The following is a 12,210-nucleotide window of genomic DNA, read 5'->3' as shown; positions in this document are numbered from 1 at the left end:
TACGGTTGCAGTGTAAGGAGCAGTAAAAAATATGGTTGCGTAGATTGTTAGATATATTGAGAGCGATATGTAGAGATGTTATGTCTGATAGTTGTTAGTGTTTTTGTTGGTGAAACTATAGGGGTGTTGGCTAAGCAGCTGACGCCCGCATTTTCTAGCGCCTGGTGTTTTCGAACTCTAAGAACGAATGACTTAATACATTAAAGAGCATATGTGTGCCTATCCAAGTCCTTGGTTCGAATTTTTGAATAGCTACTTTAGCAACAATGGTAACTGACCATCGGTCATCAGTACAAATTGTCAGTATCAGATGATGGTCGCTTGCAGACTTTACAGTGTGTATAACTTAATATTAATTGCTTTTACGTTCAACAGTAAAGTTACGTTACTTGAGTTACTTCAAAGTCATCAAACTATTACTATAATAACTTATAAAGTCGCTAGCATTTTAGGTAACGTGAGACCGGCGTTGTCAAACTGTAGGTACTCTGTGAAACTTTGTATGGACTCAACACGTGCGAAGGTGTCGCGCGTTGTTTCCTGCGAAATTTCCGGTGCGCGGGCGCCGACCGTCTTTGCCCACCGTGCGAATGTAAAACTTATCTTTGCCCATACATAGCTACGTTGCGAAACTGCGAAATGCGTTGTGGATTGTGGGGGAACTATGAGCGATTTTCACAATCGACGTAGTAAAAATATAGAATTTGGGGAGAACATTATAGGTCTGTGACCTCTGTGATATTATGTCTACTTGATGTGTCTCGTAGTCTCCAGGTGGAAGCAAAGAATATAAGTACATAGGCATATCTTAGACCAGTTCGGATGCCAAATTCGTTAAAATTACATTCCATAGGTTTCATACCCAGTTGTGCCCAAAATGGTTGGCAGAATCTGTTATTTATTTATACTGTTAGTTTTCTAAGCATAGCAAGCAAGTATAGTTTCTTCAAAATTTTGTGCATGTTACAAATACGCTGTTTTTATACAAGTATGTATATTATTAGTCTAACATTGTTACTACACAACTAATTCACTTTACAACGTAATACTTGGAACATAAACAGATTGACAGCCAATAAACGTAAACGCTCAATAAATCACAGCGGTGAACGCAAACCATTCACCTAATAGGGCAAATGGACGCCGCTATTTACACATATGAAACGCGTCTAGCATTTTATACTGTATCCCACCGTAATAAGGTAGAGATTACAGATGAACACAACTGCTTTTTCTTAAAATCTAAATTGTGACTAACGCATAGAGATTTGACAATGTAGAACTAACCTATGCTACCTTTTAGAATTTCTTTTGCATAAAGGTTCTGATGTACCTACTTCTTTGATTCAAGTGACCTTCCAAAAATACCTGCTCTAAAGTTGATTACATTGATTACTACTCAAAAGATAATTAAGGCCCACTTGCACCATTCTACTAACCCGGAGTTAAGCGGTTAAACCTGGAGTTACCATGGATACCAGTACAACTTGACACTAGGTTAACGGTTGAACTGCTTAACCCCGGGTAAGTGGGATGGTGCAAGTGGTGCAACCTAAGTCTTATAATTATAAGTAAAAAAAATCTGAGTCAATGTCTTCCAATTTAGACTCGTAACTTTAATAAGATTCCAGTTCTTACTAGCTCTATCCTGAACCCGACTATCCCGTGCTCGCTTAGCGTTTATAATGACACCACTAGCCATTAATGACGCTGGCGCTATGCTGTCGCGTCGTGTGAAGCGGCCTTAATTATTCCATATTAGGCTCGGATAGTGCGACTATGTTAATGAGAACGATTAGCCGGTGAGGAAATTATCTATTTGTAGTTATGTCATGACATGAGTCATAAGTGAGTTGTCGATAGATAAAGCAACATACAGTGTGCAACCGCGAGAAAACGTCACGATATAACCATGTGCTTCGATTTGGTACTGTTTGAGGAAAATGAAATAATTCGACTTCGGAAAGTTCGACTTACGAACCGGGTGGTAGATTAAAGCCTAGCTCTACTTTCGCACAAAGTTTGTTCAGTAAAGGAAAACATCGTGAAGTACCCAAACTAATCCCAACCTTGAAAGACTTTGTTTTAAATTATAATAGCTGTCCCTTTTTCTTCTAAAATCTAGTCCTTATTTTTGGGATAAGAGGCAGTCCGTGATATTAGAATACATCTAACGCTACGTCTTACGTAGGCGAACAACGCGCGAACGCCGCGCGGCCGCCGCGCCGCTTCGCGTCTAAATCGCTCACGTACGAGTAGGACATACCTATATACGTATCAACGGTTTGTTTCATCCTCGCCGCGCCGCGCCGCGCCGCGCCGCGCCGCGTTCGCGCGTTGTCCGCCTACGTAAGCCGTAGCGTAAGAAAGAGTTTGGTTAAAATTAAAGGATCGACAACTATAATTGATAGCTACTGGGGTGGACTGTATTGATGGAGATGATGGAAACTCGTAAATTGATATAATTGAGTATTTTAATAAATAAAACCAAACACAAAGATGATATCGGTAACACGGTGACAGGCAGACTGACATCGACAAGGATTCGAATTAGAAAATACAAATTAATTAAAAAGGTATAAAAGAGGTCGCACGCCAGCCAGTCGCCAACAATAATAAAAATAAAATCATAAAAGCTCAGAAATCAGACTTGAACGAAATGACACACACGTCGGCGTCGAAGTTTTAAAATATCAATGAGCTGTCAGCGTTGATGTAAAAATTTCAATATTATTCAAGAGTAAAGATAACTTATTCAGCGACTTTAAAATATACGGGGAACGAAATAGCAACTTGTGAATGACTTTTATAACAAGGACCCAACAGGTGTGATGTCGATGCCTGTCTATTCACAAATAATTTTGTACTGGTCTCGTTTGAGCTTTAGTCCTTTAGCTTAGAATCTCTAGATTCGATAGTATTATTTTATTAGGTACCTACCGAAATTGACATATTCCTCTAAATGGTTTATACTAGAGTTATCTATTTTGCGTCAAATTAAGTCGCTTTTAATCGAATTAAATTTGCATAGTTGTCATAAGCACTGAATTATGGCTACCAGCTGTTGCGACATATTCTTGCAAATTAACTCATGTACCTAAATATTAGCTGTCTATTATTAAATCTGGAATTTGATAAATCTTGGGGTCTTAAAGTAAACTAGTTCGCCTGTAGCCCGGTCGATAGGTTTCGCGAATAATCCCGGACTCCCCGGTGCCAAGTTATAATAAGGTTTCCGAGTTGGGGACTTGATGGAAGCCATATTGTTTCTGCTCCTGTCGGGTAACCCTATTTACCCTGTTAGCCTTTATAGGGGTTGGAACTTTATACAGAAAGACATCGTTCTACGATACCCTGAACAAAATATAAAAGTCACATTAGAAGTGCAGTTCAGTGTTTGGACACTACGTCGACTAGTCCTGTTTCCATGTCATGCAAGACATATATTGACTGCCAAAATGTAGTCTGACCAGCAAACCGGTTGTTTCACTGTTGCCTTTGACCATCTGTTGCGAATTTACGTCATTCCCTGCTCCATATGTCATGCAAGTTATATCGGAAACCGCTTCGCAAACCGAGATTGTATTAAAATAAGCTAATGACGACGGAGCACCTGTTAAGCTGCCTTTCCGCCGAGGAGGTGAAGAGCGTAGATGAGAAGACACGTGTGGGAATCAACTAATAACATCATAATTAGTGTACCTAATTTAGCTTAAGATTACTCTAGAGCGCACCGCCAACAAACTGTCTCACAGTTTGGCGAAACATTAGATTAAGGTACTAAAATGCTGTATTTTTATGTAAAATTTTCAATAAAAAAAAATAAAAAAAACTTCTCCGCTCTGTTGGATGGTTGTAAATTGTTGTACAAGACAAGTATGCCAGCTAACGCTCTAGCCAGCAGCCAGGCTAACTCCGCTCAGAAGCGCAGGATCCCTCTCAATCTCCTGATGCCTCCGCATACTCCGATTTTACCTACACAATGGTGTAGATTCTTCTCATTCCAGGATGACATGGTGTATGTACAATAAATCCATGCATACATAGTGGCCCGATCCGTTAAAAATGCAGTGCCTGTATTAAAAAATGCATGCAGATTTAATAATCTGCATACATTTTTAAACGCGACAGTGCGATGCACCTACGCACTGCTCGCTCTTAGGACTGCATTCTATATAGGTATCGGTTATTTTTTTCAAGCGTTTTTATTTTGTCTTTGGCAGGCGCACCGGGCCTTCGTCCTCGGTAAGGTGAAGTTTGCATACGGTTTATAAAAACATGTACCTAAGTATGCGTTTAGTGGTTTATCTTTGATCTCATATTTAGCTGTCTACTAATTGTAGTCAGAAAATTATTGCAATTATTAAAACTGTTCTAGGTTCATCCCTTATACGTTTCATACATATAGTCAGACGTGAAAAGGAATTAAAAACATACACAGTAATTAATCGCCTTCATTAATATTAAAACGTAATCAGGTTATAAATCTCAGATACAGTAGATAACTAGCATTTCTAAGCATTTCAACTTCGTACGTACCCTTATTAATTCAACGAAAATAAAAATGTAACACCCGATAGCAATCTCCACACGCAAGTCAATTCAACAACACTCGTAAATGACCGCTCCCGCAATAAAATGACGTCACGCCTGTCACGGATGACATCATGGCTACTTGACCGTGTGTTATCAACGTGACTGGCCATTGGTAGACCTTATCTCGTTGCAATTAGGTTTACGAAGGGTTAAAAACCGGTGGCCAGAGCGAACTAGAGTAAAATGACTAATAAACGTACGCGTACGTAAGAAGAGAAGGGTACCACTGGAAGGCCGTTGCGAAAATCGAATTTCGAAGATAGTCTTTCTCCATCTCTCAAGTGTGAATACTGCAAGAGTGACAAAGATGCAGAAAGAGGCAACAAACTTGTGCTCAGCGAAGCAGAATACGAATACCGTCGGCCACTGTCCATCACCTATATGTAGCCCACATACAATGTTTGTACGGGGGCCGGGCAGTTTGGACACTTTGGACTTCCGCTGTCACATACATTAACTGGACAGTTTATGTTTGAATAATCTTGTATTGTTCTAGCTGCTCATATCAGCGATGGTGCGAGTGAGGTACGCCTTTTTTCTCCAATTTGTAGTGTTCCGTTCCGTAGTCAACAAGGAACCATAGTTTTGCCATGTACATCGCTCTCAAAGCAAAGGGGATGTAGATGTTCTATGTTCTAATGCCAACAAAGTTTTAACCGCAGAATGCTAGTGATGCTGCAACTATTGGAAATGTGCCAAATCATATGTCGTATATGTAATTCTTACGTTTTCTCAAAGACATTCAGTCTTGCACAAAGAGATAATAATAATAACTGGAAATATGCATGTGTCAAAGCCCAAATATAGCGTGTTGCCAAAAGGCCCACCATACCAGAAAAAATGGTATTTGGTAAATAGTATTAGAAAATCAAATTGAATTAGCATCGTTTTAAAAACGAACGAAATAAAACAATAGCAACTCTGGTCCATTTAATAATGATTTAAATTTAATTAGAGGTCATTACAATTATAAGGACCATGGAACGCTAGAGTTATATACCTTAGAAACTATTGGATTGGATCATTTAAGTATTTATAGGAGTTTGAACTCATTATCGCAATATTGGATGATGCATAACGCATATTCCTCGTACACCTATCTAATGAAGTATGCCCATACCGCATAACCTCGCGTTCTAATCAAGCTGGAATGTAACGGTGCGTACTCGTAGTAATTACGGTTTTCGGATACGATACGTACCACATGCATTGACAATGCCTAAACCTTATTAACAAAGGCTTAAAGTCTACTTATGGACGAAAGAGTGTGGCACGTGGCCATATGGCCATCAGATATATCGGAGCGGCCGATGTGCTCAAAAATATGTGAAGACACACTCTAACGCCGTTACAATAGAGGCGTGTTCAAATATTTGTGAGCACCTTAGCCGCTCCGAGAGACTGTACTAATATGCGTAGTATACATATCGTTATTAATGTTCGGTAAGCTAGGAGAACAATGGTAAGAGTTTGTGACCTGATTGCGGTATAAGTGGAACTTTAAGTAGAGCGCGGTCAATAGACTTCGAAAGTTTGCTCTTTTATTTGTCGTTATAGGACTGAATCTTTTTGTAAGTTACATTAAGTACTAACAGCAACACTAATTGACCCTTATGTTTCTTGATTTTCTCTCTCGCACTTAGATATTTGTAAGAAAGTGACCGCCACGGGCTCAGACGAATACGTGACCATTATAGGCCTACCATTTATCGGTACATGTCATTAGGACCGAGGTACCGGTCAGGATTGTTTCCATATTTATTCATCGTAGTATTAGCATTACAAATTATACACCAGGAGATCAAATACAAGGAATTAGGGCCACCCCACATCTAACTTGGCTAACAGAAGCGTGTATAATTCCACGGCAGTATCTCGAAAAAGGAGACCGCAGACATGCAAAATAAGTACAGAAAACAGGCTCAATGTTGTATTAAATTTATTTTCTTAAAATCAGATTTGTGTGAAAATAATTTTGTGTCCTTTGTTTACATTGTTACTTTTGCTACTTCCTCTTGCTTTGTATAATACTGAAAGAGATATACGTAGGAAAATTCAGAAGATGTGGTCTCTGTCGTCTGTTGCAAGTTACGGCCAAGCTAAAGTGAAACTGGACTGGTTACGTTACGTCTGCCGCATGCCGAATGACTTATGGGCCGAGATAACCACAAAGGGAATTCCCAGCAAGTCATGAGGGACCGGGGACACGAGTGGCTCTTGGATGAGGGAGACCTAGGACTCCTTTTTGAGAGACTGGCCAGATGTAGCACAAAACCGGGACGAATGGAAGAACAGGGGGGAGGTCTTTGCCTACCAGTGGAACACAATATTATGCTAGAAACATTTGTATAAGATACAAATGTTTTGTTAGCTATAATGTACCCTGGCTTTATTCTACACAACAAACTAGGCTTAGATGGTGAAGTGAGCGGTCCACAATCGACAACAGAATCATTGCACATTCCGCGGCGGCACGACCGTGACCGTTGACCTATCTGCGGGCTCAGGCAATAATTAACCTAAAGGGATGATTATAAAGCTCAAAGCTGTGCGTCACTTCTGTGATTTAACAGTACAGCCAGCAGCAGAGAGGAATAACTCGACAAGCTTACTCTTGGTGTTACAACTGAATTAGAGAACAAAGATTAAAGCTGTTTAGGATGGTATCCAGAAATAGATAGAATAAATTGACAGTAGTTTAAAACAGATCTTCCCGACCCGTGATATGCATAGAGTTAACTAACTGGCAATTCGAAAAATTTATGTAAAAACATAAAGGCCCACCGAGGGTAATTTATCTAATACCTTTAAACGAGCAATTCTTGCATATTTATTTATTTATATGTATATATATTTCGGCGATCTCGGAAACGTATATGGGGGTTTTCGGGGGCAAAAAATCGATCTAGCTAGGTCTTATCTCTAGGAAAACGCTAATTTTTGAGTTTTTATATGTTTACCGAGCAAAGCTCGGTCTCCCAGATATTGAGTATTATGGGATACAGCTACAGGCAAAGCGATCGTTATAAGCATCAAATAGTATTTTTTCTACACTTAGTTAAATTGAACATATTGTTTAGTTGGCAACCCCCAATCGACATAATTCACATAATATTTCTTCAAAAACAAATTAGAAGTGTCTTAAATGAAGAACTGCTCGTGAACCTTACTGCAACGTCTTAAGGCCTACAGAGATCGCCTAGGACCTCGGAGCGTCTTCGCACAGATTCAGGTTAGACCTTAGCTATTTGCGGCTGAACCGGTTCCGCGCACCGTTAAATACTGTTCTCAGCCAGATTTAATTCGGATTCATTGATTTTGCCGAGCCCGTTTTTCAAATCTTAGAAATTACTGTGTTAAGTATTTGCCTTGGTAAAATCATGAGTATCATGACTGATAAATTCAGAATTTTCAAACAAAGAATATTAGTACGCAATGTCATATTTGTTTTAGTGAAGGAACCCATATTTACAGGATATACGTACTTATTTTGCACATCCACCACCCGCACACCTTAACCTTAATGCCCGACCATTACTACCGTGCAGTTTAAGAAACTACAGTATAGGCTCTACATCAAAGGGGTGTATAGTTTTTTAAAGAGTCGACAACGCGCATCTTCCCTATAGTTGCAGGGGTCCATGGGCATGGTGACCGCTTACCATCAGGCGGGCTGTAAGCTTTTCTGCTGCCGACGTGACGTGGTATAAAAAACTTGCAAAAGGAAGCAAACTTATTTGACGCGCGAAATTCTAAAAAAAAATATCTTGAGCAACGCGAGAGTTTCAAGAGCCTATTACCTAGGCGCAAATAAACTAAGCTATAGTACGGCTCTTCTGAGGTGAACTTTTCGCTTCAAACCTTAATCTTTCAAACAAAGGCCATTGTCTCTATTATCGCAAAACCGCTTGCTCCCGACTCGGGGCGGTTTATCGTCCTACACTACCAAAACGTAATATCTAGAATATCAGTGACATTAAATTTGAACCTTAATACTATGACGATACCGGTTGTTTTTCAATATGAATGTTGTACTGGCACGTGCTAAGTCGGGAGCAAGCGGTTTTGCGATAATAGAGACAATGGCCTTTGTTTGAAAGATTAAGGTTCGAAGCGAAAAGTTCACCTCAGAAGAGCCGTACTATACCGACAAAAACAAAATGTCTTGACGATAGTAACAGTTTTAACTGTGACCTTGAAATCAACCTGGCAAATACGAGGGGCGTTCAAAATATTCTCGGTATTGATATCTTACGACCTCTTCTAAAATTTCTTTCGTTACTGGCCGCTAAGGTTTATTCATTGACATTAAAAAAAAGTATAATTCGAACCGAGATGTTCTTTTGTTTTTCTGCAATTGCTGAACAAACATGAACATCATGTGGGAATTGACAATGTTAACTAAATTAGAACATCGATGCGTGATAAAATTCTTGACAAAACAGGGTAAAAATCAAAAAACCATAAAAGAGGAAATGGATTGTGTTTACCGTGAGTCTGCTCCTTCTTTATCTACCATTCAAAAGTGGTCAAGCGAGTTTAAACGTGGAAGGGAGAGTGTTGAAGACGACCCTAGACCTGGCCGGCCTGTAGTAGCTACTTCACAAGAAAATATTGATAAAGTGGAAAAACTTATATTGGAAGATGGTCGAGTGAAGGTAAAATCTATAGCACAAGTAACCAATCTCTCTATTGGTACCGTACATGATATTATCCATGACCATCTTAATATGTCAAAAGTAAGTGCAAGATGGGTTCCGCGAATGCTGACTCGGCTTCAAAAAGACATGCGTGTAGCTTGTTGTTCCGATTTTATTGACCTGTGCGGTGAAAATCCTGATGAGGTGCTGCAAAGAATAGTTACTGGAGATGAAACCTGGGTTCATCATTATGACCCAGAGAGTAAACAAGAGTCCATGCAGTGGCACATTAAGGGTTCAGCTCATCCCAAGAAGTTCAAGGTCATCCCTTCAGCTGGCAAGGTCATGGCCACGATATTTTGGGATTGTGAAGGAGTATTACTGATCGATTATAAAGAAGAAGGTGTAAATATCACAGGACAGTACTACGCTAACATTCTACGTCAATTAAAGGATGCAATCAAAGAAAAGAGGCGAGGAAAGTTAACAAAGGTGTTATGCTTCTGCATGACAACGCCCCCGTCCATACTGCTCATATTGCCAAGGCAGCTATTGTTGAATGTGGGTTTGAAACTGTTACTCACCCACCGTATAGTCCGGACTTAGCCCCCAGCGACTTCTTTTTGTTCCCCAATCTTAAAAAGGATCTGCGTGGAAATAAATTTTCCGATGATGAAGCATTGAAGGCGGCAGTGGAGGAGCATTTTTACACCAAAGATAAAAAATATTTTTATGCAGGATTAAAAAAAATAATTGATCGATCTTTTAAGTGTATGAACATAGGGGGGGAGTATATTGAAAAATAAAAATATCAAACTTTTCGTACTTGTTTGTTTTCATTCTCATACCGAGAATATTTTGAACACCCCTCGTACATGTTTGTCGCAACATGACGTATTTACTAAAGTTACACATAGTGACTATCAAATGATGTAGTTACGCATAACACAGACGCGCGATGAGTCAGCATGTCATCTGCTGGATTAGTTAGGTAATAGTACATTACTGCAGACGCCGGGAAAGAAGGGCTTGCCGGGTGAGTAGGTATAGCCGGCCGACCGTAGGGAGGCCGGATAGTGATACGAAGCCGGCAAGACCTTTTCACGGCTAGGCATGTATAGTGCTTTTCTCAAACATGCAATGAAATAAAAAAATACACCACTCAAAAAAAAAAACAAATTTATAATCTTTATAATAAAAATCTAACTTCACAACAAAAGTTTTTTAATTTTCCTTCCAATCCCGCCATAATTGTTTTTTTTTTACGGAAGTCGTCCGTATTTTGCGTGTGTTCGAATAGACCTTATTAGGGCCATTATACACAATCTGATAATAAGAATCTCAATTTCTATAAATAAAATAAATGCAGAGGATTTTAAATATTGTCTATGGTCTCTGATGAATTACGTATAGACAAAATTTTAAATTTATTCATCAACACATTGAATCATACAGATTCGTATTCTTAATATCAGTACGTTCGTGTATAACATGCGTTAACACGGATATTTTGGTCCGATAACCATTCATTCACTAAAAATATTTAAAAAAAAATATAATTCGGCTGTTTAGCCTGTTTATGGACACAGACTCCATGTTTACATTAGAATTTAAAAAAAAATTACTTCCCGGCCTAGGCCTTCAATTTCGTATGAAATTCCTTTACAGTTCTCTGGAGTTGCTCCGCCCTAAACGTGATACTTCGAAGCCTGATATAACGCCCGGAGCGACGACATTTCAGTGCATGTTTGAGAAAATACAAATTACTTGATCATTCATTACATTATACACGTAATGTACTAAAGCATTACGAGGAATCATAAGGAATCGAAACATAGTTTTGAGTGTATATGTTTGGCTTTTAATATTAACATTTTATCAAGCTAATCGATTCAGGTCCGGAGGAGGTCCGTAGCTACTATGTGAGCCGGTGTCGGCAGGGAGCCGGTCTAATTCCTTGCCATCAAATATGTTGAAGCGTATTAAGCAAATATATGGTAAATATAGGCTTTTTGAAAAATTCAGTACCTAATAATACTACCTACTACTGGATTATAAGTAATCGCTTGACCCTTGTTTATTGTATCGCGATTATGTTTGAACTTTGAACTATTATTACTGTATTCTCCAGAATTATACAAATGAAACAAATGGGAAGTACCTGAGTGACGTAGACAATTTAGGTTACAGAGTATTGTTAGCCGCAAACGGTGAATCACCATCCGTATGTTAGATTAGCCGAGCTAATTTAATAATGTATATAAATACTCCATTCATGTTAATTGCGGAACTGGATCCGAGCGGTAATGACATTGTAATTTATTGTTCTTGTTTTGTTGCATTGTTTAGATTGTTTATAGCTGTAGTTTGTATGGTCTGTGCATTAAATGTAGTTTTTGTTGTAGTGTAAAACGAGCCGTAGGTAAACATTGCCTTTATCTGGGGGCACGGCCGTGCCCCCGCCAAGACGAGACAAAGGGCAAAAGGCAGTGCATATCTTTTCTCGGCACGTTTCGTCGTATTTTCGATGATTTATACCTGACAGGTAGATAAAGATTCAAAACATAACAGGGAAACACTTCCACAGAAAAAATGCGTTCTCATTGATGAAAGTTTGCTCCTCTGCGAGTTAGAATTTAAATAGTAACCATCAAGTCTAATGCCGTATATCAAATTCAGGATCCCAAGCTTCATTAGCCGACCTTGATACTGATGATGATTGTACTGCTCATATCCTCCTCGCAACAGACTTATTAACATTAATTAAACACAACTTACGACGAGCTCTAGCTTCATTGCCAAGGTCTCTACTATCAACAAAGTTAAAAGAAAATTAAGTAGCAGTACTAATATTAAGTCTTCATAATGTAAGGCTATCGTCTTTTAGACGGAACCTGAATCTATCTTATAATCTAACTTCCACCGCTACCAACCTTATAGCCACCGTTTAAGGTTTCAAATCGACTGGCAAAAA

General features: G+C 39.1%; 1 protein-coding gene across 1 annotated transcript in view; it reads left to right on the top strand.

Moving 5' to 3' along the window:
* LOC134650936 (lethal(2) giant larvae protein homolog 1) overlaps positions 1-12,210 on the top strand; it is a 78,296-nt gene that overhangs the window by 31,431 nt on the left and 34,655 nt on the right. The window lies entirely within an intron of this gene.

This window comes from Cydia amplana, chromosome 9 (assembly GCF_948474715.1).
Source record: "Cydia amplana chromosome 9, ilCydAmpl1.1, whole genome shotgun sequence".
NCBI classification, from domain to species: Eukaryota; Metazoa; Arthropoda; class Insecta; order Lepidoptera; family Tortricidae; genus Cydia; species Cydia amplana.
The sequence above is the reverse complement of the archived record's forward strand: the minus strand, read 5'-3'. Positions and strand labels throughout refer to the sequence as shown.